Raw genomic sequence first — 22,168 nt, 5'->3', positions numbered from 1 at the left:
TGCAGACGCATTCATATCCTTGATAAATGGTGATCATACTTGCATGAGAAAAACTAGCTTTCCGCAAAAATGCAAAAGTAGCAGTAGTGCCTTGCATAATTATTCTGTTATCACCCTTGGGATGCTTGCGAGTACATTCGAAGTACTCATTGGCTTGCCACTGGTTATTTTATTGGCCAGGCATGGAAGAGCACGATATGAAGAAGAGTACTTCGGTGACGAGCATGCGAGCTAGGACGCTTCCCAATCGGAATGCCTGTAGGGTTAAGGCAGATGGCATGGGTCCAAGTTATCGACGAAGATTTTCGCTACAGCGTTATACTCAAGATTTGACCATAATGGTCCTACTTGTGTAATACGGTATGTATGGATGTAAGACTCTTGTTATTCAGCTTCTGTGTGTTCAGTGAGCATTGATCTCTAGGATCACTATACACATGCATTCGGTGATCGCGACTTATGAGTCGGGGTCCCCACAGCTAAAAATACAATTATACACACGGAATTGTTTCCGGTCGCAAGTACATCCCACGCAGTCAGTCCCCGCTAAACATTTCCGCTCGTATGTACATCCCACACAGTCGCTCCAAGGAAAATGGTTCCGTTCACAGGTATATCGCACACAATTTTCCCCGTTAAATCATTTGTGATAGTGTTGCCATTGCACATGATATTAACAATTTTATCGTTTGCGTTATTGAATGCATCACACAAGGTGTGTAGAAGAAACCGTGTGGCAAAGGTTGTCCATCACACACAGTTTTTATGTGGTAAACCTTTGCGGCAGGTGGCCTAACGCAAATAGTTTTCAAGAGGATGTCGTGTGTGATTGTTCATTAATCTAACACAGTTTATATCTAGAAACTATGTGCGTTCTTAAATGCATCACACACGGTGTTTTCTCAATAACGTTTGCAATAGAAAACCCAATTAGCAGACTAATTATCTTATTATTAATAATCCATTTATTAATCTAATTGACATTTCATATTAAGCACACAATATATTTCATTTTCATAATTGAAATACATCAGAGTACAACATCATATATCTTCGGCACTCAGCTACCCCATTACACAACTACTACAACACCAAGTTTCACATGCAACATCTATAACCTTTCAAAATTAGCATCATAGACGGTACATAGACAGATGTATCTCATCTGGAAAACTGCTGAAGCAGAAGGTGAATATTGAGCCTTCATTGATGTTGAAGGTCTTTGTAACTTTAGGACAGTGCCTGTGAATGATTGACCGTCCATCCTTCATCCTCTTCAGGAACACTTCAATATTGAACCGTGGGTGTTGTATGAATACCTTCCTCGCCTCCTGACCATATAGGTGGTTTGAGAGGTAATCATTAGTGAACTGCTTTGGAAAGGCCTAAAAACAAGGATGTGCATAAATATCTTCTCTATATTGGAAATGGGGTAAAGGAATAAAAAAGGCAAGGTATAATAGTTAGTACCATCCTGTAGTGAACTGATGTCTTATTCATTGTGCAGACAAAGATCTTGTTGTTTTTTGCCGCTAATTTCTTTATCCTAACAATCTTTCTGAGTTTCTTGACTTGACTGATATTCATGCACAACTCATTTCCCCATATGCAAAAAGGGTCGAGCAGTGGGTCAAAACCTCTGACAGCAGGACCTACATGTGCAAGACCAAATTGTTAAAAACCTAAATATTAGAATGGTTCCTACAACTTAACAATAATGTGCTATTAGACAACGGACCATGCACATGCTAACCTCGATTGTAAACCTCAGTGCTTCTCATTGTTTCCCTGCAAAACATATAAGGCAGTTAGTCATCAGGTTAAGTAAGGGTTCACATGCTATCAGTAAAATATGTTGATGAAAAATAAGCACATTGCAGATTCATCAGATTAATTCAACCCACATGGAAAACCCATTTATCCAAACCAAGCATGATTTAGAACTAGGAAATATAGCACTTGTATATGTTTCTTATGTATTAAGTGCGGCCAAATTCGATTTATTTCTCACATGCACAACAATACAAAATTCTACCCATGACAATTGGACATCGCATTGCAGAATTGAAACAAGAAGTTAACTAAAGACCACAACAAATGAACCAAACATTAACTGAGCACCACATTGCACAATATAACATACTCCTAATAGAAGATCAGATAGTTAACCAAACCAAGCATGCTTAACAACTTGGAAATATAACAATTGTATTTGTTTCTCATCTATTTAGTACAGCCAAATTCAATTTATTCCTCACATGGTATACAATAACGGAATGCACCCACAACAATTGAACATCGCATTGCAGAATTGAATCAAACAAAACAGTTAACTAAACACCACAACAAATGAACCAAACGTTACCTGAACACCACATTGCACAATATAACATACTCCTAATAGAAGATCAGACAATTAATCAAACTAAGCATGCTTAACAACTTGGAAATATAGCAATTGTATTGGTTTCTCATGTATTTAGTATAGCCAAATTCGATTTATTTCTCATATGGTATGCAATAATAGAATGCACCCACAACAATTGAACATCGCATTGCAGAATTGAACCAAACAGCCAACCGCGTAGCGTCGTCGGTGTGTGAGGCGTCCACAGTGGCCTCGAAGGCGAGGTGCTCCTCCAAGATCCGAGGGTTGACACGAATGGTAGCTGATAACCCACAAGTATAGGGGATCGCAACAGTTTTCGAGGGTAGAGTATTCAACCCAAATTTATAGATTCGACACAAGGGGAGCCAAACAATATTCTCAAATACTAGCAACTGAGTTGTCAATTCAACCACACCTGGATAACTTAATATATGCAGCAAAGTGTTTAGTAGAAAAGTAATATGATAGTAGTAGTAACGATAGCAAAAGGTAATGGTAGCAAAAGTAATATTTTTGGGGTTTTATAGTGATTGTAACAACAGCAACAGAAAAGTAAATAAGCGAAGAACAATATATGGAAAGCTCGTAGGCATTGGATCGGTGATGGAGAATTATGCCAGATGCGATTATTCATGCAACAGTTATAACATAGGGTGACACAGAACTAGCTCCAATTCATCAATGTAATGTAGGCATGTATTCCGAATATAGTCATACGTGCTTATGGAAAAGAACTTGCATGACATCTTTTGTCCTACCCTCCCGTGGTAGCGGGGTCCTATTGGAAACTAAGGGATATTAAGGCCTCCTTTTAATAGAGTACCGGACCAAAGCATTAACACATAGTGAATACATGAACTCCTCAAACTACGATCATCATCGGTAGTGGTCCTGATTATTGTCACTTCGGGGTTAACGGATCATAACACATAATAGGTGACTATAGACTTGCAAGATAGGAACAAGAACTCTCATATATTGATGAAAACATAATAGGTTTAGATCTTAAATCATGGCACTCGGGCCCTAGTGACAAGCCTTAAGCATAGCAAAGTCATAACAACATCAATCTCAGAACATAGTGGATACTAGGGATCAAACCTTAACAAAACTAACTCGATTACATGATAAATCTCATCTAACCCATCACCGTCCAGCAAGCCTACAAAGGAATTACTCACGCACGGCGGTGAGGATCATGAAATTGGTGATGGGGGAAGGTTGATGATGACGATGGCGACGGATTCCCCTCTCCGGAGCCCCTAACGGACACCAGATCAGCCTTCCCGAGAGAGTTTAGGGCTTGGCAGCGGCACCGTATAGTAAAACACGATGAATACTTCTCTCTGATTTTTTTCTCCCCGGACACGAATATATGGAGTTGGAGTTGAGGTCGGTGGAGCGTCAGGCGGCCCACGAAGTAGGGGTGCGCGCCCCCCACCCTCGTGGACAGGTGGAGGCCCCCCTGACATGGATTCTTCTTCCAGTATTTTTTATATATTCCAAAATAATTCTCCATTGATTTTCAGGTCATTCCGAGAACTTTTATTTCTGCACAGAAATAACACCATGGCAATTCTGCTGAAAACAACATCAGTCCGGGTTAGTTCCATTCAAATCATGCAAGTTAGAGTCCAAAACAAGGGCAAAAGTGTTTGGAAAAGTAGATACGAAGGAGACGTATCAACTCCCCCAAGCTTAAACCTTTGCTTTTCCTCAAGCAATTCAGTTGATAAACTGAAAGTGATAAAGAAAAACGTTTACAAACTCTGTTTGCTCTCGTTGTTGCAAATATGTAAAGCCAACATTCAAGTTTTCAGCAAAGATTGTGAACTAACCATATTCACAATAACACTTAGGTCTCATGTTTACTCAAATCAATAGCATAAATCAACTAGCGAGCAATAATAATAAATCTCGGATGACAACACTTTCTCAAAACAATCATGATATGATATAACAAGATGGTATCTCGCTAGCCCTTTCTGACACCGCAAAACATAAATGCATAGCACCTTTAAAGATCAAGGACTGACTAGACATTGTAATTCATGGTAAAAGAGATGACAACGGTGCTCTCTAACTGTTGCTTTTTAATAAGAGGATGATGACTCAACATAAAAGTAAATAGATAGGCCCTGTTGGGGAACGAAGCAGAATTTTAAAATTTTCTATGCATCACCAAGAACAATCTATGGAGTCATCTAGCAACGAGGGAGAGGGGAGTGCATCAACATACCCTTGTAGATCGCGAGCGGAAGCGTTCAAGAGAATGGGGTTGATGGAGTCGTACTCGTCATGATCCAAATCACCGATGACTGAGCGCCGAACGGACGGCACCTCCGCGTTCAACACACGTACGGTTGGGGAAGACGTCTCCTCCTTCTTGATCCAGCAAGGGGAAGGAGAGGTTGATGGAGATCCAGCAGCACGACGGCGTGGTGGTGGAAGCAGCGGTGATCTCGGAAGGGCTTCGCCAAGCTCCAACGAGAGAGATAGAGAGGTGTTACGAGGGAAGAAGGAGGCGCCAGGGACTTGGGTGCGGCTGCCCTCCCTTCCCCCACTATATATAGGGCCCCTAGGGGGGCACCGGCCCTAGGAGATCCAATCTCCAAGGGGGGGGGTGGCCAATGGGGGGACTTGCCCCCCCAAGTCAGGTGGGGTGCCCCCCACACCTAGGGTTTCCAACCCTAGGCGTAGGGGGGGGGGCCCATGGGGGGTGCACCAGCCCACCAAGGGCTGGTTTCCCTCCCACTTCAGCCCATGGGGCCCTCCAGGATAGGTGGCCCCACCCGGTGGACCCCCGGGACCCTTCCGGTGGTCCTGGTACAATACCGATTACCCCTCGAAACTTTCCCAATGGCCGAAACTGGACTTCCTATATATAAATCTTCACCTCCGGACCATTCCAGAACTCCTCGTGACGTCCGGGATCTCATCCGGGACTCCGAACAACTTTTGGGTTACCGCATACTAATATCTCTACAACCCTAGCGTCACCGAACCTTAAGTGTGTAGACCCTACGGGTTCGGGAGACACGCAGACATGACCGGGACGACTCTCCGGTCAATAACCAACAGCGGGATCTGGATACCCATGTTGGCTCCCACATGTTCCATGATGATCTCATCGGATGAACCATGATGTCGAGGATTCAATGAATCTCATATTCAATTCCCTTTGTCAATCGGTATGTTACTTGCCCGAGATTCGATCATCGGTATCCCAATACCTCATTCAATCTCATTACCGGCAAGTCACTTTACTCGTACCGTAATGCATGATCCCGTGACCAAACACTTGGTCACATTGAGCTCATTGTGATGATGCATTACCGAGTGGGCACAGAGAAACCTCTCCGTCATACGGAGTGACAAATTCCAGTCTCGATCCGTGTCAACCCAACAGATACTCTCGGGGATACCTATAGTATACCTTTATAGTCAATCAGTTATGTTGTGATGTTTGGTACACCCAAAGCACTCCTACGGCATTCGGGAGTTACACGATCTCATGGTCTAAGGAAAGGATACTTGACATTGGAAAAGCTCTAGCAAACGAACTACACGATCTTGTGCTATGCTTTGGATTGGGTCTTGTCCATCACATCATTCTCCTAATGATGTGATCCCGTTATCAATGACATCCAATGTCCATAGTCAGGAAACCATGACTATCTATTGATCAATGAGCTAGTTAACTAGAGGCTCACTAGGGACATGTTATGGTCTATGTATTCACACATGTATTATGATTTCTGGATAACACAATTATAGCATGAATAATAGACAATTATCATGAACAAGGAAATATAATAATAATCATTTTATTATTGCCTCTAGGGCATATTTCCAACATCCTCCCACTTGCACTAGAGTCAATAATCTAGTTACATTGTGATGAATCGAACACCCATAGAGTTCTGGTGTTGGTCATGTTTTGCTCGCGGAAGAGGTTTAGTCAACGGATCTGCGACATTCAGATCCGTATGTACTTTGCAAATATCTATGTCTCCATCTTGAACATTTTCACAAATGGAGTTGAAGTTACGCTTGATGTGCCTGGTCTTCTTGTGAAACCTGGGCTCCTTGGCAAGGGCATTAGCTCCAGTGTTGTCACAGAAGAGAGTGATCGGCCCCGACTCATTGGGTATGACTCCTAGGTCGGTGATGAACTCCTTCATCCAGATTTCTTCATGCGCTGCCTCCGAGGCTGCCATGTACTCCGCTTCACACGTAGATCCTGCCACGACGCTTTGCTTGCAACTGCACCAGCTTACTGCCCCACCATTCAAAATATACACGTATCCGGTTTGTGACTTAGAGTCATCCAGATCTGTGTCGAAGCTAGCGTCGACGTAACCCTTTACGACGAGCTCCTCGTCACCTCCATATACGAGAAACATATCCTTAGTCCTTTTCAGGTACTTCAGGATGTTCTTGACCGCTGTCCAGTGTTCCATGCCAGGATTACTTTGGCACCTTCCTACCAAACTCATGGCAAGGTTTACATCAGGTCTGGTACACAGCATGGCATACATGATAGACCTTATGGCTGAGGCATAGGGGACGACACTCATCTTTTCTCTATCTTCTGCCGTGGTCGGACATTGAGCTGAGCTCAATTTCACACCTTGCAACATAGGTAGGAACCCCTTCTTGGACTGATCCATATTGAACTTCTTCAATATCTTATCAAGGTATGTGTTTTGTGAAAGACCTATGAGGTGTCTCGATCTATCTCTATAGATCTTGATGCCTAATATGTAAGCAGCTTCTCCAAGGTCCTTCATTGAAAAACACTTATTCAAGTAGGCCTTAATACTGTCCAAAAGTTCTATATCATTTCCCATCAAAAGAATGTCATCCACATATAATATGAGAAAAGCTACAGAGCTCCCACTCACTTTCTTGTAAACGCAGGCTTCTCCATAAGTCTGCATAAACCCAAACGCTTTGATCATTTCATTAAAGCGAATGTTCCAACTCCGAGATGCTTGCACTAGCCCATAGATGGAGCGCTAGAGCTTGCATACCTTGTTAGCATTCTTAGGATCGACAAAACCTTCCGGCTGCATCATATACAATTCTTCCTTAGGAAAGCCGTTAAGGAATGCCGTTTTGACGTCCATTTGCCATATCTCATAATCATAGTATGCGGAAATTGCTAACATGATTCGGACGGACTTCAGCTTCGCTATGGGTGAGAAGGTCTCATTGTAGTCAACCTCTTGAACTTGTCGATAACCCTTAGTGACAAGTCGAGCCTTATAGATGGTAACATTACCATCCGCGTCCGTCTTCTTCTTAAAGATCCATTCATTCTCTATCGCTCGCTGATCATCGGGCAAGTCTGTCAAAGTCCATACTTTGTTTTCATACATGGATCCTATCTCGGATTGCATGGCTTCAAGCCATTTGTTGGAATCTGGGCCCGCCATTGCTTCTTCATAGTTCGAAGGTTCACCGTTGTCTAACAACATGATTTCTAGGACAGGGTTGCCATACCATTCTGGTGTGGAACATGTCCTTGTGGACCTTTGAAGTTCAGTAGCAACTTGATCCGAAGTACCTTGATCGTCATCATTAACTTCCTCTCTAGTCGGTGCAGGCACCACAGGAACATCTTCCTGAGCTGCGCTACTTTCCGGTTCAAGAGGCAGTACTTCATCGAGTTCTACTTTCCTCCCACTTACTTCTCTCGAGAGAAACTCTTTCTCCAGAAAGGACCCGTTCTTGGCAACAAAGATCTTGCCTTCGGATCTGAGGTAGAAGGTATACCCAATGGTTTCCTTAGGGTATCCTATGAAAATGCATTTTTCTGACTTGGGTCCGAGCTTTTCAGGTTGAAGTTTCTTGACATAAGCATCGCATCCCCAAACTTTTAGAAACGACAGCTTAGGTTTCTTCCCAAACCATAATTCATATGGTGTCGTCTCAACGGATTTAGACGGTGCCCTATTTAAAGTGAATGTAGCTGTCTCTAGAGCGTATCCCCAAAATGATAGCGGTAAATCAATGAGTGACATCATAGATCGCACCATATCCAATAGAGTGCGATTATGACGTTCGGACACACCGTTACGCTGAAGTGTTCCAGGCGGCGTGAGTTGTGAAACGATTCCACATTTCCTTAAATGCGTACCAAATTCGTGACTTAAATATTCTCCCCCACGATCTGATCGTAAGAATTTTATCTTTCGGTCACGTTGATTCTCTACCTCATTCTGAAATTCCTTGAACTTTTCAAAGGTCTCAGACTTATGTTTCATCAAATAGACATACCCATATCTACTTAAGTCATCAGTGAGAGTGAGAACATAACGATAGCCATTGCGAGCCTCAACGCTCACTGGACCGCACACATCAGTATGTATAATTTCCAATAAGTTGGTTGCTCGCTCCATTGTTCCGGAGAACGGAGTTTGGTCATTTTACCCATGAGGCATGGTTTGCACGTGTCAAATGATTTGAAATCAAGAGACTCCAAAAGTCCATTTGTATGGAGCTTCTTCATGCGTTTTACACTGATGTGACCAAGGCAGTAGTGCCACAGATATGTGGGACTATCATTATCAATCTTACATCTTTTGGTATTCACACTATGAATATGTGTAACATCACGTTCGAGATTCATTAAGAATAAACCATTGACCAGCGGGGCATGACCATAAAACATATCTCTCATATAAATTTAACAACCATTATTCTCGTATTTAAATGAGTAGCCATCTCGTATTAAACGAGATCCAAATACAATGTTCATGCTCAAAGCTGGCACTAAATAACAATTATTGAGGTTTAAAGCTAACCCCGTAGGTAAATGTAGAGGTAGCGTGCCGACGGCGATCACATCGACCTTGGAACCATTCCCGACGTGCATCGTCACCTCGTCCTTCGCTAGTCTCCACTTATTCCGCAGCTCCTGTTTTGAGTTACAAATATGAGCAACCACACCAGTATCAAATACCCAGGAGCTACTACGAGTACTGGTAAGGTACACATGTCACACCCTAGCTAGTTCATGCATTAGAGTGTTGCATCATGTCTACTTTTATAGAAACTTGAAATGGGGATGACAGAACCCCCAGCACCCCCTGGAAACAACTAGGGTTACTAAAATTATTTTCAATGAACCCAAAATGCCCTTCACAAAATGTTCATCATTTCTGGATTGGGTTAAAACCCCTGGCAAAAATGGTGCACTCTTTTCTAGGACATTCTGGATTCTTTGAATTAAATCATAAGTATTTGAATTTGGGCATTTAAATGCTATAAAATATTTTAAATGCCCAAATAATTCTGGATTTAAGTGAGAGCTGTTAGGAATAATCCCAACAGAGCCCACAATTATTTTCAGGATTTTAGTAAGTGCCTAAGTATTTTTAATAAAGCCCTAAAGTTATAGAAAAATAGAAAAGGAAAACAAAATAGGAAAAGAGAGAAAGAGAAAGGCTTACCTGGCGCCCACCCAGCAGGCCCATCTGCCGGCCCAGCCCAGCCACCGCTCCAGCGAGTTGCTTGGCTTGGCCAGGCAGGCAAGCAGCTGCTCGACGGCGAGCACAGCATGCGTGCCACGCAGCTGCCCGCCGCCTCGCCACTCCCCTTGTCGAGCTGTCGACGTGGGACGAACCCCCTCTCTCTCCCCGACCTCGCAGACACTTGCTCTCCCCTCTGGCTCCTCTCTCTCGCCCTCCCCGACGTCGCCCGAGACGTCACCGTCACCGCCGCTCGCCGCAGCCGCGTCCAACGCCGTCCCCGCGCCCTCTCACCGTGTTCGGACGGTTCGCCATCGTCGTCTACGTCTACTAGCCAAGCCGCACGACGCCGGAGCCCCTGCATCGTCCCCGTCGACGTCGTCTTCAACCTCGGGCCGCCCGAGATCGCCGTCGCCGTTCCGACCGCACCGAGCCTTCCCCGAGCACGCTCACCGTCTCTGCGGCTTCCCAGTGAGCTATTGATCCTCCCCCTTCTCTCTGCTTCGTCGCTAGAGCTCTGTAGCCGCCGTGCCTTTTTCGTCCGAACGCACCGCCGCCTGAGCTCGTAGCCGACGTAGCTCCGGCCGCTTAGCGGTCCCGCTGGCATGTCCAGCATGCTCACCGCACTACATAGATGTTGTAGGTGCTAGCGCTACACCGCCTAGGCCATTGCAGCCACGCGCACGAGCTGACCCGAGCTTCGACCTCCGCCAAGCTCGTCGCCAGCGATGCTCCGGCCACTCCCCGGCCAAGCCATCACTACGGCTGGATGTAGGCGAGCACCAGTTGCCCGTAGCTGCTCTTCGCGCAGCAAATGGTGCCCTGTGGGCAATTCCCGCAGCGCGCCGCCGTGCCTGGCCTTGCCGGCGGCTAAACGCCGACAGGCTTTGACCCGCTGACCGGCGAGGTTGACTCTGCTGACACAGGTTGACTTCCCCCCTGAGCCTATGACAGGTGGGGCTGGCCTGTTAATTAGTTTAGGATTAGTGCTAACTAATTTTAATTCGTTTAGGTCACTCACATGTGGGCCCAGGCCCCACTGACAGTTAGTTAGTACTAACTTAATTCTGTTAGTTAGCTAAGACACTAACAGACAGGGCCCACCAGTCAGGTTTGACTGGCCCTGGCGCCTTTGACTCGCTGATGTCACAGTCACACAGTGCTGACGCAATTATTTAATTTCTGGATTTATTTTCATATAGGAAATTCCAGAAAATAGGCTAAACTTCTAAAAATCATAGAAAATCAACCATAGCTCCAAATCAAACAAATTATATATGAAAAATGATCACAAAAATTCAATCTATCCATCTGTAATGGTTTCATGCATGACAAAACACTTAAACCTTGATGTTTAGGTGAAACAAGCTAGTACACTTATTATGCATAAGAACTTTAACTTTCATTTGAATCTTTGATTCAAATGAACCCATTTCAACTTGTTTCACATTGCATTAGGCAGGACACATCATTTTTCCATGTCATAGCATGCATCATATTGTTGCATATTGCCATGTGTTGATTATGTTCTGTGTGTCTTTCGTGGTAGGTTCTGCCTCCGAGGATATCTCCGAGTATCCAACTGAAGGGCAGTACCCTACTACCACTACATCAGGCAAGCAGCCCCATTGATCATATCGATACAATCCCATTTTCTCGCCTCTGCTCTCATTTACTGCATTAAGACAACAACGTTTCAAACTGCTGTGTGCTATGGTAGTTGAACCCTTATCCTCTGCATGACCTGTCATTGCCACAGTAATTAGATGAAACCCACTAGCATGTGTAGGAGTTGATTGAGCCATGTATGTGTTTCCTACCTTGCTATGCTTGCTATGCTTAGAGTTGTGTCAGGTCTGGTTCATCTGGGTGATGGGCTAGAGTGAAATGATTATGTCGGTAATGTGAGGGATGTGTTGAACATGTTTTGGTAAAGGTATCGATGAGAGGACATGTAGGAGTACATGGTGGGTTGTTTCATTGAGGCCGTACATAAGAACTGAGATCTGTATGCGTGATTTAAGATTCAGCTACTACCACACATTGGGCCCTGAAATATGACCCCGCTCGACTTACTGACCCCTCTCGTCCTCTGTCCAGGAGTTGCAACTAGTTTCTGGTGTTTGTAGGTTATGTGTTGGCGGCCGTGCATAGCGCTGACCCTAGGGGTGGGCTATGATGTGGTAGATACACCATGGCATGATGTACCGAGTCGCCCGTTTGGTGTCTTGGGAACCCTGCACACATCATTTGGGGCCGTTGAGGACACCCCGGCCAGATCTCCTTGCGGATGGAACCTGAATAGGCGATAAACCTGGATTAGAGACTTGTGTGGTTAGTCAGGTCATGGTCTACACCCACGTCGGCTTTCGCTTGAAGTCTGTTGAGCACATGTCGTGTGCAGACGCTAAGTGGTGGAAACATGTGTGACGAAGTACACCCCCGCATGGTATAAAACTATTCGAATAGCCATGTCCGCGGTAAAGGACTACTTGGTTGCCTATACAGTTCATAGACAAGTTAACGGTTACTACTAAAAGACTCAAGATAAGTGTGAGTACCGAGGATGGCTCTCTCGTAGGATGACGAGGGAGGATCTCCGGTGGAGTATTGTGTTGGAGATTAGTGGACTCGTGCTTGGTATGTGTGGTATCCGACAATCTAGTTGTTTATCATTGGCAGCCTCTCTTATGGGGAAATGTAGTCTAGTGCTCCTTGAGCCATAGTAGTCCGCTACAGCCCGGTTCACCGGAGTCCTGCTAGCCCAGCACTACTACTCAGGACACTTGACTGGCCGGCATGTGTTTCACTTCGTTCCCATGTCTGTCCCTTCGGGGAAATGTCACGCGGTGACTTCCGGAGTCCTGCCTAGCCTGCTACAGCCCGGGTTCCCCGGAGTCCTGTTAGCCCAGTGCTATAGCCCGGATTCACACGCTGATGACCGAGATGCTCGATGTGATTCATGTATGCATGTCTCCATAGGTCTGTGCCGCTTTGGGTTCACGACTAGCCATGTCGGCCCGGGTTCTCGTCATATGGATGGTAGCGACACTATCATATACGTGAGCCAAAAGGCGCAAATGGTCCCGGGCCATGGTAAGGCGACACCCGTGGGGATACCGTGCGTGAGACCGCAATGTGATATGAGGTGTTACCGGCTAGATCGATGTGACTTGGAATCGGGGTCCTGACGGCGTTGGCATCAGAGCCGGACTGCCTGTAGGTTCGTTGAGCCAAACTGGTCGATGTCGAGTCTAGAAATGCTTTAGTTATATGAAGGGGAATTGATTGTGGGAGGGAACGTAAGGCTCTTTTACTCCTTTACCTTATGCCCTCTGATCTGAGTCATTCTCTTCTCATTCAATGTGGGTTAAGGACTAGGCTCTCTTCTTCTATCAGGTTCACGTGTTACTAATCCGTAGTAGCTTATAGGATTGTTGTTACAAGCCTCAGTACCGTTTTTACTACTTTTAGTATGTTGCCAGTTGAATCAGAACCTTGATATGATGTTGTTGAGTGGTATTGCAAACTGTTGTGGATGTCTCAAATCTTTTTCTGAGCATTTACAGTCGTTATGCTGTCCGATTTCCCCTAGAAAATTCTAATGCCTTTGCATTATTCTGTGCTTTCAGATGGCCACCCGTTCACAGAACAAAGTGGTTCGTCTGACCCGTCTGTAGTTAGGTGCAGGGGAGGCCCATGGGTCCCTCCGGGATAGGTGGCCCCACCCGGTGGACCCCCGGGACCCTTCCGGTGGTCCCGGTACAATACCGATTACCCCCGAAACTTTCCCGATGGCCGAAACTGGACTTCCTATATATAAATCTTCACCTCCGGACCATTCCGGAACTCCTCGTGACGCCCAGGATCTCATCCAGGACTCCGAACAACTTTCGGGTTACCGCATACTAATATCTCTACAACCCTAGTGTCACTGAACCTTAAGTGTGTAGACCCTACGGGTTCAGGAGACACGCAGACATGACCGAGACGACTCTCTGGTCAATAACCAACAGCAGGATCTGGATACCCATGTTGACTCTCACATGTTCCACGATGATCTCATCGGATGAACCACGATGTCGAGGATTCAATCAATCCCGTATTCAATTCCCTTTGTCAATCGGTACGTTACTTGCTCGAGATTCGATCATCGGTATCCCAATACCTCGTTCAATCTCATTACCAGCAAGTCACTTTACTCGTACTATAATGCATGATCCCGTGACCAAACACTTGGTCACATTGAGCTCATTGTGATGGTGCATTACCGAGTGGGCCCAAAGATACCTCTCCGTCATACGGAGTGACAAATTCCAGTCTCGATCCGTGTCAACCCAACAGATACTTTCGGGGATACCTGTAGTATACCTTTATATTCACCCAGTTACGTTGTGACATTTGGTACACCCAAAACACACTACGGCATCCGGGAATTACAAGATCTCATGGTCTAAGGAAATGATACTTGACATTGGAAAAGCTCTAGCAAACGAACTACATGATCTTGTGCTATGCTTAGGATTGGGTCTTGTCCATCACATCATTCTCTTAATGATGTGATCCCGTTATCAATGACATCCAATGTCCATAGTCAGGAAACCATGACTATCTATTGATCAATGAGCTAGTTAACTAGATGCTCACTAGGGACATGTTATGGTCTATGTATTCACACATGTATTATGATTTCCGGATAACACAATTATAGCATGAATAATAGACAATTATCATGAACAAGTAAATATAATAATAATCATTTTATTATTGCTTCTAGGGCATATTTCCAACAGGCCCTTCATAGAGGGAAGCAAGGATTTGTAGAGGTGCCAGAGCTCAGTTTTGAAATAGACATTAATAATATTTTGAGCGGTATACTTTCATTGTCTACATAACAACCGAGAGATCTCGATATCTTCCATGCTACACACATTATAGGCGGTTCCCAAACAGAATGGTAAAGTTAATACTCCCCCTCCACCAACAAACATCAATCCATAGCTTGCTCGAAACAACGAGTGCCTCCAACTAACAAGAGTCCCGGGGGAGTTTTGTTTGCAATTATTTTGATTTGATTTTCTTAAAGCATGGGACTGGGCATCCCGGTGACCAACCATGTTCTCGTGAGTGAGGAGCGGAGTCCACTCCTCTTGACAATTGCCCGCCTAGCATGGAAGATACAGACAGCCCTAGTTGATATATGAGCTATTCGACCATACAAAACAGAATGTTTATTTGAAGGTTTAGAGTTTGGCACATACAAATTTACTTGGAATGGCAGGTAGATACCGTGTATAGGTAGGTATGGTGGACTCATATGGAATACCTTTGGGGTTTATGGAATTGAATGCACAAGCAGTATTCTCGCTTAGTACAAGTGAAGGCTAGAAAAAGACTGGGAAGTGACCAGCTAGAGAGTGACAACAGTCATGAACATGCATTAAAATTAATCAACACCGAATGCAAGCATGAGTAGGATATAATGCACCATGAACATAAATATCATAGAGGCTATGTTGATTTTGTTTCAACTACATGCATGAACATGTGCCAAGTCAAGCCACTCGAAACATTCAAAAGAGGATACCACCCTATCATACCACATCACAACCATTTTAATAGCATGTTGCCACACAAGGTAAACCATTATAAGCTCCTAGCTAATTAAGCATGGCATAAGCAACTATAATCTCTAATTGTCATTGCAAACATATTTATTCATAATAGGCTGAATCAGGAACGATGAACTAATCATATTTACAAAAACAAGAGAGGTCGAGTTGATACCAGCTTTTCTCATCTCAATAAGTTCATCATATAATCGTCATTATTGCCTTTCACTTGCACGACCGAATAGTGTGGATAATAATAATAGTGCACGTGCATTGGACTAAGCTGGAATCTGCAAGCATTCAATTCAAGAGAGAAGACAAGGTAATATGGATCTTTGTTAGATCAACAATAATGCATATAAGAGCCACTTTAACATTTTAATCATGGTCATCTCCTCTCAATCCCCAAAGAACAAGAAAGGAAATAAAACTATTTACACGGGAAAGCTCCCAACAAGCAAAAGAAGAACGAGAAATATTTTTGGGTTTTCTTTTTAATTACTACTACAAGCATGGAGAGTAAACTAGCTAAAAGCTACAACTAACTTTTTTTCTTTTTATTAAGGTTTACCAAACACACAAGATGAAAGCATAAAAAGGGAAATAAACTAGCATGGATGATACAATGAAAAAGTATGAGCACCGACAACTAGCATGAGTGTGTGAATAGGAATGTAATGTCGGTGAGAAATACGTACTCCCCCAAGCTTAGGCTTTTGGCCTAAGTTGGTCTATGGCCACGGCTGGCATGGTGGATATCCAAAGTTATAACTGGGGTCGTACTGTGATGAAGCCTCAGGGGTTGCCACTGGCTGGCCATCTCCTCCGGATCCCACTGGTAAACAGAGTGGCGTGAAGGAACAAATTGTGTTTCCGGATCTGGCTCTGTAGCCGAGGTTGGGTTCCGGTAGGCGTGAATGGCCTCCAGTGGAACAAGGTACTTGCCCGCACATAAGTCAAACAAGGAAGGAGCAGGCAGAGTAATAGTCTCAGGGTGATTTTTATCAAATAACAGTCTATAGTTAAGCTCCTTTTTCTTGTTCTTAACAATAAAATCATGTGCTACCATACTCTCTTAGTCTATAAAAACAGGAAGCAGCAACTTCTCTTCCTTCTCATAATGTCTAATAGGTATGTTAAAGTGTGCAGCGAGGCGCGAGGCAAAGATACCTCCCAAGATGGGGCCCTTAGTATGGTTAAGGTTCAACCGCTTTGCAATAATAGCTCCCATAATAAATGTGTCATCACGGAACAAAGCATGGCACAAAATAACAATATCCGGGCACTAAGGTTGCCACAGTTTTCGCGACCAATTAGGCATCTACTAGCAAATATTGCAAAGTAGCGTAAAACAGGAAAATGTATGCTAGTGATTCTTGCATTGGAAATTTTCCTCGTTTCCCCTACAGCAATTGTATCAATAATCCCTTCCACATCGTCACGATGCGGTTCCTCTACACTGCCCTCCAAAGGGATCAAACAAATCCGACAAAAATCATGAAGTGACATCTCCTTATGCTCATCATATAAATAAAATTCCACCGAAGGTGGTGAGCTCCTAGCATGGAAATGAAAGTTTTGCACGAAGATATTGGTGAGTAAGAGATACTGTTCGCGTTGGTCGTGGAGGAAGGTGGTGAGGCCTGCATTCTCAGCCAACTCATAAAAATCATCATAAATCCCGGCTGCTCTCAAGAAATTATCACAAGGCCATTCACACGGCCGAACTTCCGCGGTGTGAGGGAGATTATATTTGGACCTCCTATCTGATACGTCTCCAACGTATCTATAATTTTTGATTGCTCCATGCTATATTATCTACTGTTTCGGGCATTATTGGGCTTTATTATCTACTTTTATATTATTTTTGGGACTAACCTATTAACCGGAGGCCTAGCCCAGAATTGCTATTTTTTTGCCTGTTTTAGGGTTTCGAGGAAAAGGAATATCAAACGGAGTCCAAACGGAATGAAACCTTCGGGAACGTGATTTTCTCAATGAACAAGACCAGGGAGACTTGGACTCTAAATCAAGAAAGGAAACAGGAGGCCACGAGGTAGGGGGGCATGCCCACCCCCACCAGGCGCGCTCTCCACCCTCATGGCCCCCCTGTTGCTCCACCGACGTACTCCTTCCTCCTATATATATCCATGTACCCCCAAACGATCAGATACGGAGCCAAAACCCTAATTCCACCGCCGTGCCTTTCTGTATCCATGAGATCCCATCTTGGGGCCTCTTCCGGAGCTCCGCCGGAGGGGGATGGATCACAGAGGGCTTCTACATCAACACCATAGCCCCTCCGATGAAGTGTGAGTAGTTTACCTCAGACCTACGGGTCCATAATTAGTAGATAGATGGCTTCTTCTCTCTTTTTGGATCTCAATACAATGTTCTCCCCCTCTCTTGTGGAGATCTATTCGATGTAATCTTCTTTTTGCGGTGTGTTTGTTGAGACCGATGAATTGTGGGTTTGTGATCAAGTTTATCTATGAATAATATTTGAATCCTCTCTCGATTCTTTTATGTATGATTGGTTATCTTTGCAAGTCTCTTCGAATTATCAGTTTGGTTTGACCTACTAGATTGATCTTTCTTGCAATGGGAGAAGTGCTTAGCTTCGGGTTCAATCTTGCGGTGTCCTTTCCCGGTGACAGTAAGGGCAGCAAGGCACGTATTGTATTGTTGCCATCGAGGATAACAAGATGGGGTTTTCTTCATATTGCATGAGTCTATCCCTCTACGTCATGTCATCTTGCTTAAGGCGTTACTCTGTTTTTAACTTAATACTCTAGATGCATGCTGGATAGAGGTCGATGAGTGGAGTAATAGTAGTAAATGCAGGCAGGAGTCGGTCTACTTGTCTCGGACGTGATGCCTATATACATGATCATACCTAGATATTCTCATAACTATGCTCAATTTTGTCAATTGCTCAACAGTAATTTGTTCACCCACCGTAGAATACGTATGCTCTCGAGAGAAGCCACTAGTGAAACCTATGGCCCCCGGGTCTATCTTTATCATATTGATCTCCTACTACTTAGTTATTTCCTTTGCTATTTACTTTGCCTTTATTTTACTTTGCATCTTTATCATAAAAATACCAAAAATATTATCTTATCATATCTATCAGATCTCACTCTCGTAAGTGGCCTTATATGGACTGACAACCCCTATTTGCGTTGGTTGCGAGGATTTATTTGTTTTGTGCAGGTACGAGGGACTCGCGTGTAGCCTCCTACTGGATTGATACCTTGGTTCTAAAAAACTGAGGGAAATACTTACGCTACTTTGCTGCATCATCCCTTCCTCTTCGGGGAAAACCAACGCAGTGCTCAAGAGGTAGCAAGAAGGATTTCTGGCGCCGTTGCCGGGGAGGTCTATGCAAAAGTCAACATACCCAGTACCCATCACATACCCTTATCTCCCGCATTAAATTATTTGCCATTTGCCTCTCGTTTTCCTCTCCCCCCACTTCACCCTTACGTTTTATTCGCCCTCTCTCTCTCTATCCTCCCTCTCTAATTGCCTCTTTTTGTCCGCTTGCTTTTTGTTTGATTGTGTGTTAGTTTGCTTGCTTGTCACGATGGCTCAAGATAATACTAAATTGTGTGACTTCACCAATACCAACAACAATGATTTTATTAGCACTCCGATTGCTCCTCTTACCGATATTGAATCTTGTGAAATTAATACTGCTTTGCAGAATCTTGTCATGAAAGATCCATTCTCCGGCCTTCCTAGTGAAGATGCCACTACCTATCTAAATAGCTTCGTTGATTTGTGTGACATGCAAAAGAAGAAATATATGGATAATGGTATTGTTAAATTGAAGCTATTTCCTTTTTCGCTTAGAGATCGTGCTAAAGCTTGGTTTTTGTCTTTGCCTCAAAATAGTATTGATTCATGGAACAAGTGCAAAGATGCTTTTATCTCTAAGTATTTTCCCCCGCTAAGATCATCTCTCTTAGAAACGATATTATGAATTTTAAGCAACTTGATCACGAACATGTTGCACAAGCTTGGGAGAGAATGAAATTAATGATACGTTATTGCCCTACACATGGTTTAAATTTGTGGATGATTGTTCAGAATTTTTATGCCAGATTGAATTTTGCTTCTAGAAATCTTTTAGATTCGGCCGCAGGAGGCACTTTTATGGAAATCACTTCAGGAGAAGCTACTAAACTCCTAGATAATATTATGGTTAATTATTCTCAATGGCATACTGAAAGATCTACTAATAAAAAGGTGCATGCGATAGAACAAATTAATGTTTTGAGTGGAAAGATGGATGAACTTATGAAATTATTTGCTAATAAGAGCGTTTCTTCTGATCCTAATGATATGCCCTTGTCTACTTTGATTGAGAATAATAATGAATCTACGGATGTGAATTTTGTTGGTAGGAACAATTTTGGTAACAACGCGTATAGAGGAAATTTTAATCCTAGGCCTTATCCTAGTAATCCCTCTAATAATTATAGTAATTCCTACAACAATTCTTATGGAAATTATAATAAGATGCCCTCTGATTTTGAATCTAATATTAAAGAATTTATTACTTCGCAAAAGAATTTTAATGCTATGATTGAAGAAAAATTGCTTAAGATTGATGATTTGGCTAGGAACGTTGATAGAATTTCTCTTGATGTTGATTCTTTGAAACTTAGATCTATCCCACCTAAGCATGATATCAATGAGTCTCTCAAAGCCATGAGAATTTCCATTGATGAGTGCAAAGAAAGAACCGCTAGGATGCATGCTAAGAAAGATGCCTTTATAAGAGCGTGTTCTTCTAGTTCCTATGAAAATAAAGATGAAGATCTAAAAGCTATTGATGTGTCCCCTATTAAATATTTGTTTTGCAATATGAATCTTGATAATGATGGGACTGAATATGATCCACCTTTACCTAGAAGGCGTTCCAAGGATTCGGAATTTGTTGATCTTGATGCTAAAATTGATAAAAGTGGGATTGAAGAAATTAAAACCCTAGATGTTGCTAAACCCACTATTATGGATTTTCAGGAATTTAACTATGAAAATTGCTCTTTGATTCATTGTATTTCCTTGTTGCAATCCGTGCTAAATTCTCCTCACGCTTATAGTCAAAATAAAGCGTTTACTAAACATATCGTTGATGCCTTGATGCAATCTTATGAAGAAAAACTTGAATTGGAAGTTTCTATCCCTAGAAAACTTTATGATGAGTGGGAACCAACTATTAAAATTAAAATTAAAGACCATGAATGCTATGCTTTATGTGATTTGGGTGCTAGTGTTTCCATGATTCCAAAGACTTTGTGTGATTTATTAGGTTTCCGTGATTTTGACGATTGCTCTCTAAACATGCACCTTGCGGATTCCACTATTAAGAAACCAATGGGAAGAATTAATGATGTTATTATTGTTGCAAATAGGAATTATGTGCCCGTAGATTTTATTGTTCTTGACATAGATCGCAATCCTTCATGTCCTATTATTCTTGGTAGACCTTTCCTTAGAACGATTGGTGCAATTATTGATATGAAGGAAGGAAATATTAGATTCCAATTTCCATTAAGGAAAGGCATGGAACACTTTCCTAGAAATTAAATTAAATTACCTTATGAATATATTATGAGAGCCACTTATGGATTGCCTAACAAAGATGGCAATACGTAGATCTATTCTTGCTTGTTATGCCTAGCTAGGGGCGTTAAACGATAGCGCTTGCAACCCAATGTTATTTTTATTCCTTGCTTTTTGCTCCTGTTTAGTAATAAATAATTTATCTAGCCTCTGTTTTGGTTGTGTTTTTTGTGTTTAATTAGTGTTTCTGCCAAGTAGAACCGTTGGGAAGACTTGGGGAAAGTCTTGTTGAACTTGCTGTAAAAAACAGAAACCTTAGCGCTCACGAGAACTGCTGCCATTTTTATTTGGAAAGTGATATTTAGTTAATTCTTTTTGAATATGATTAATAGATAAATTCCTCACGTCCAGAAATTTATTTTAGAATTTTGGGGGTTCCAGATCTTCCGCTAGCTACAGATTACTCTAGACTGTTCTGTTTCTGACAGATTCTGTTTTTCGTGTGTTGTTTGCTTATTTTGATGAATCTATGGCTAGTAAAATAGTTTATAAACCATAGAGAAGTTGGAATAAAGTAGGTATAACACCAATATAAATAAATAATGAGTTCATTATAGTACCTTGAAGTGGTCTTTTATTTTCTTTCGCTAACGGAGCTCACAGAACCAAGTGGTTCGTCTGACCCGTTGCCTTGATGTGCCCGGCCACACAGCCATGTTGGTTCGAGTGATGGTTGAGTCAGGCTATCGGTGGTATCCGGAATATACCATCGAGGAGCAGTTCAGAGGCTTCAACTAGAGCCAGTACCTCTGTACCGTCAGGATATATCCCTCTTATCCTGGAGCCACTGAGCCCCTTCACTGTTCCTAGGGACTTGGGGTCACTATTGAGATGTCTGTGCAGGATGCAGCCTATTCAATGATGACTATCATTCGAGCCAGGACTGCCTTGCTATAGAACACTGACTTCCGTTACATGCCAGCCTCACTTCCTGGAGCACAGGGGTACTATCAGGCCTTGTACTATGACTCTACACATGAGGAGTCACTACTCCGCACCACTGCCGAGATGCTCGAGGATAAGGACCGACAAAATCGGGCCTTGTGTATGGA

The sequence above is a fragment of the Triticum aestivum genome, chromosome 4A, assembly GCF_018294505.1.
Source record: "Triticum aestivum cultivar Chinese Spring chromosome 4A, IWGSC CS RefSeq v2.1, whole genome shotgun sequence".
In the NCBI taxonomy this organism is placed as follows: domain Eukaryota; kingdom Viridiplantae; phylum Streptophyta; class Magnoliopsida; order Poales; family Poaceae; genus Triticum; species Triticum aestivum.
The sequence above is the reverse complement of the archived record's forward strand: the minus strand, read 5'-3'. Positions refer to the sequence as shown.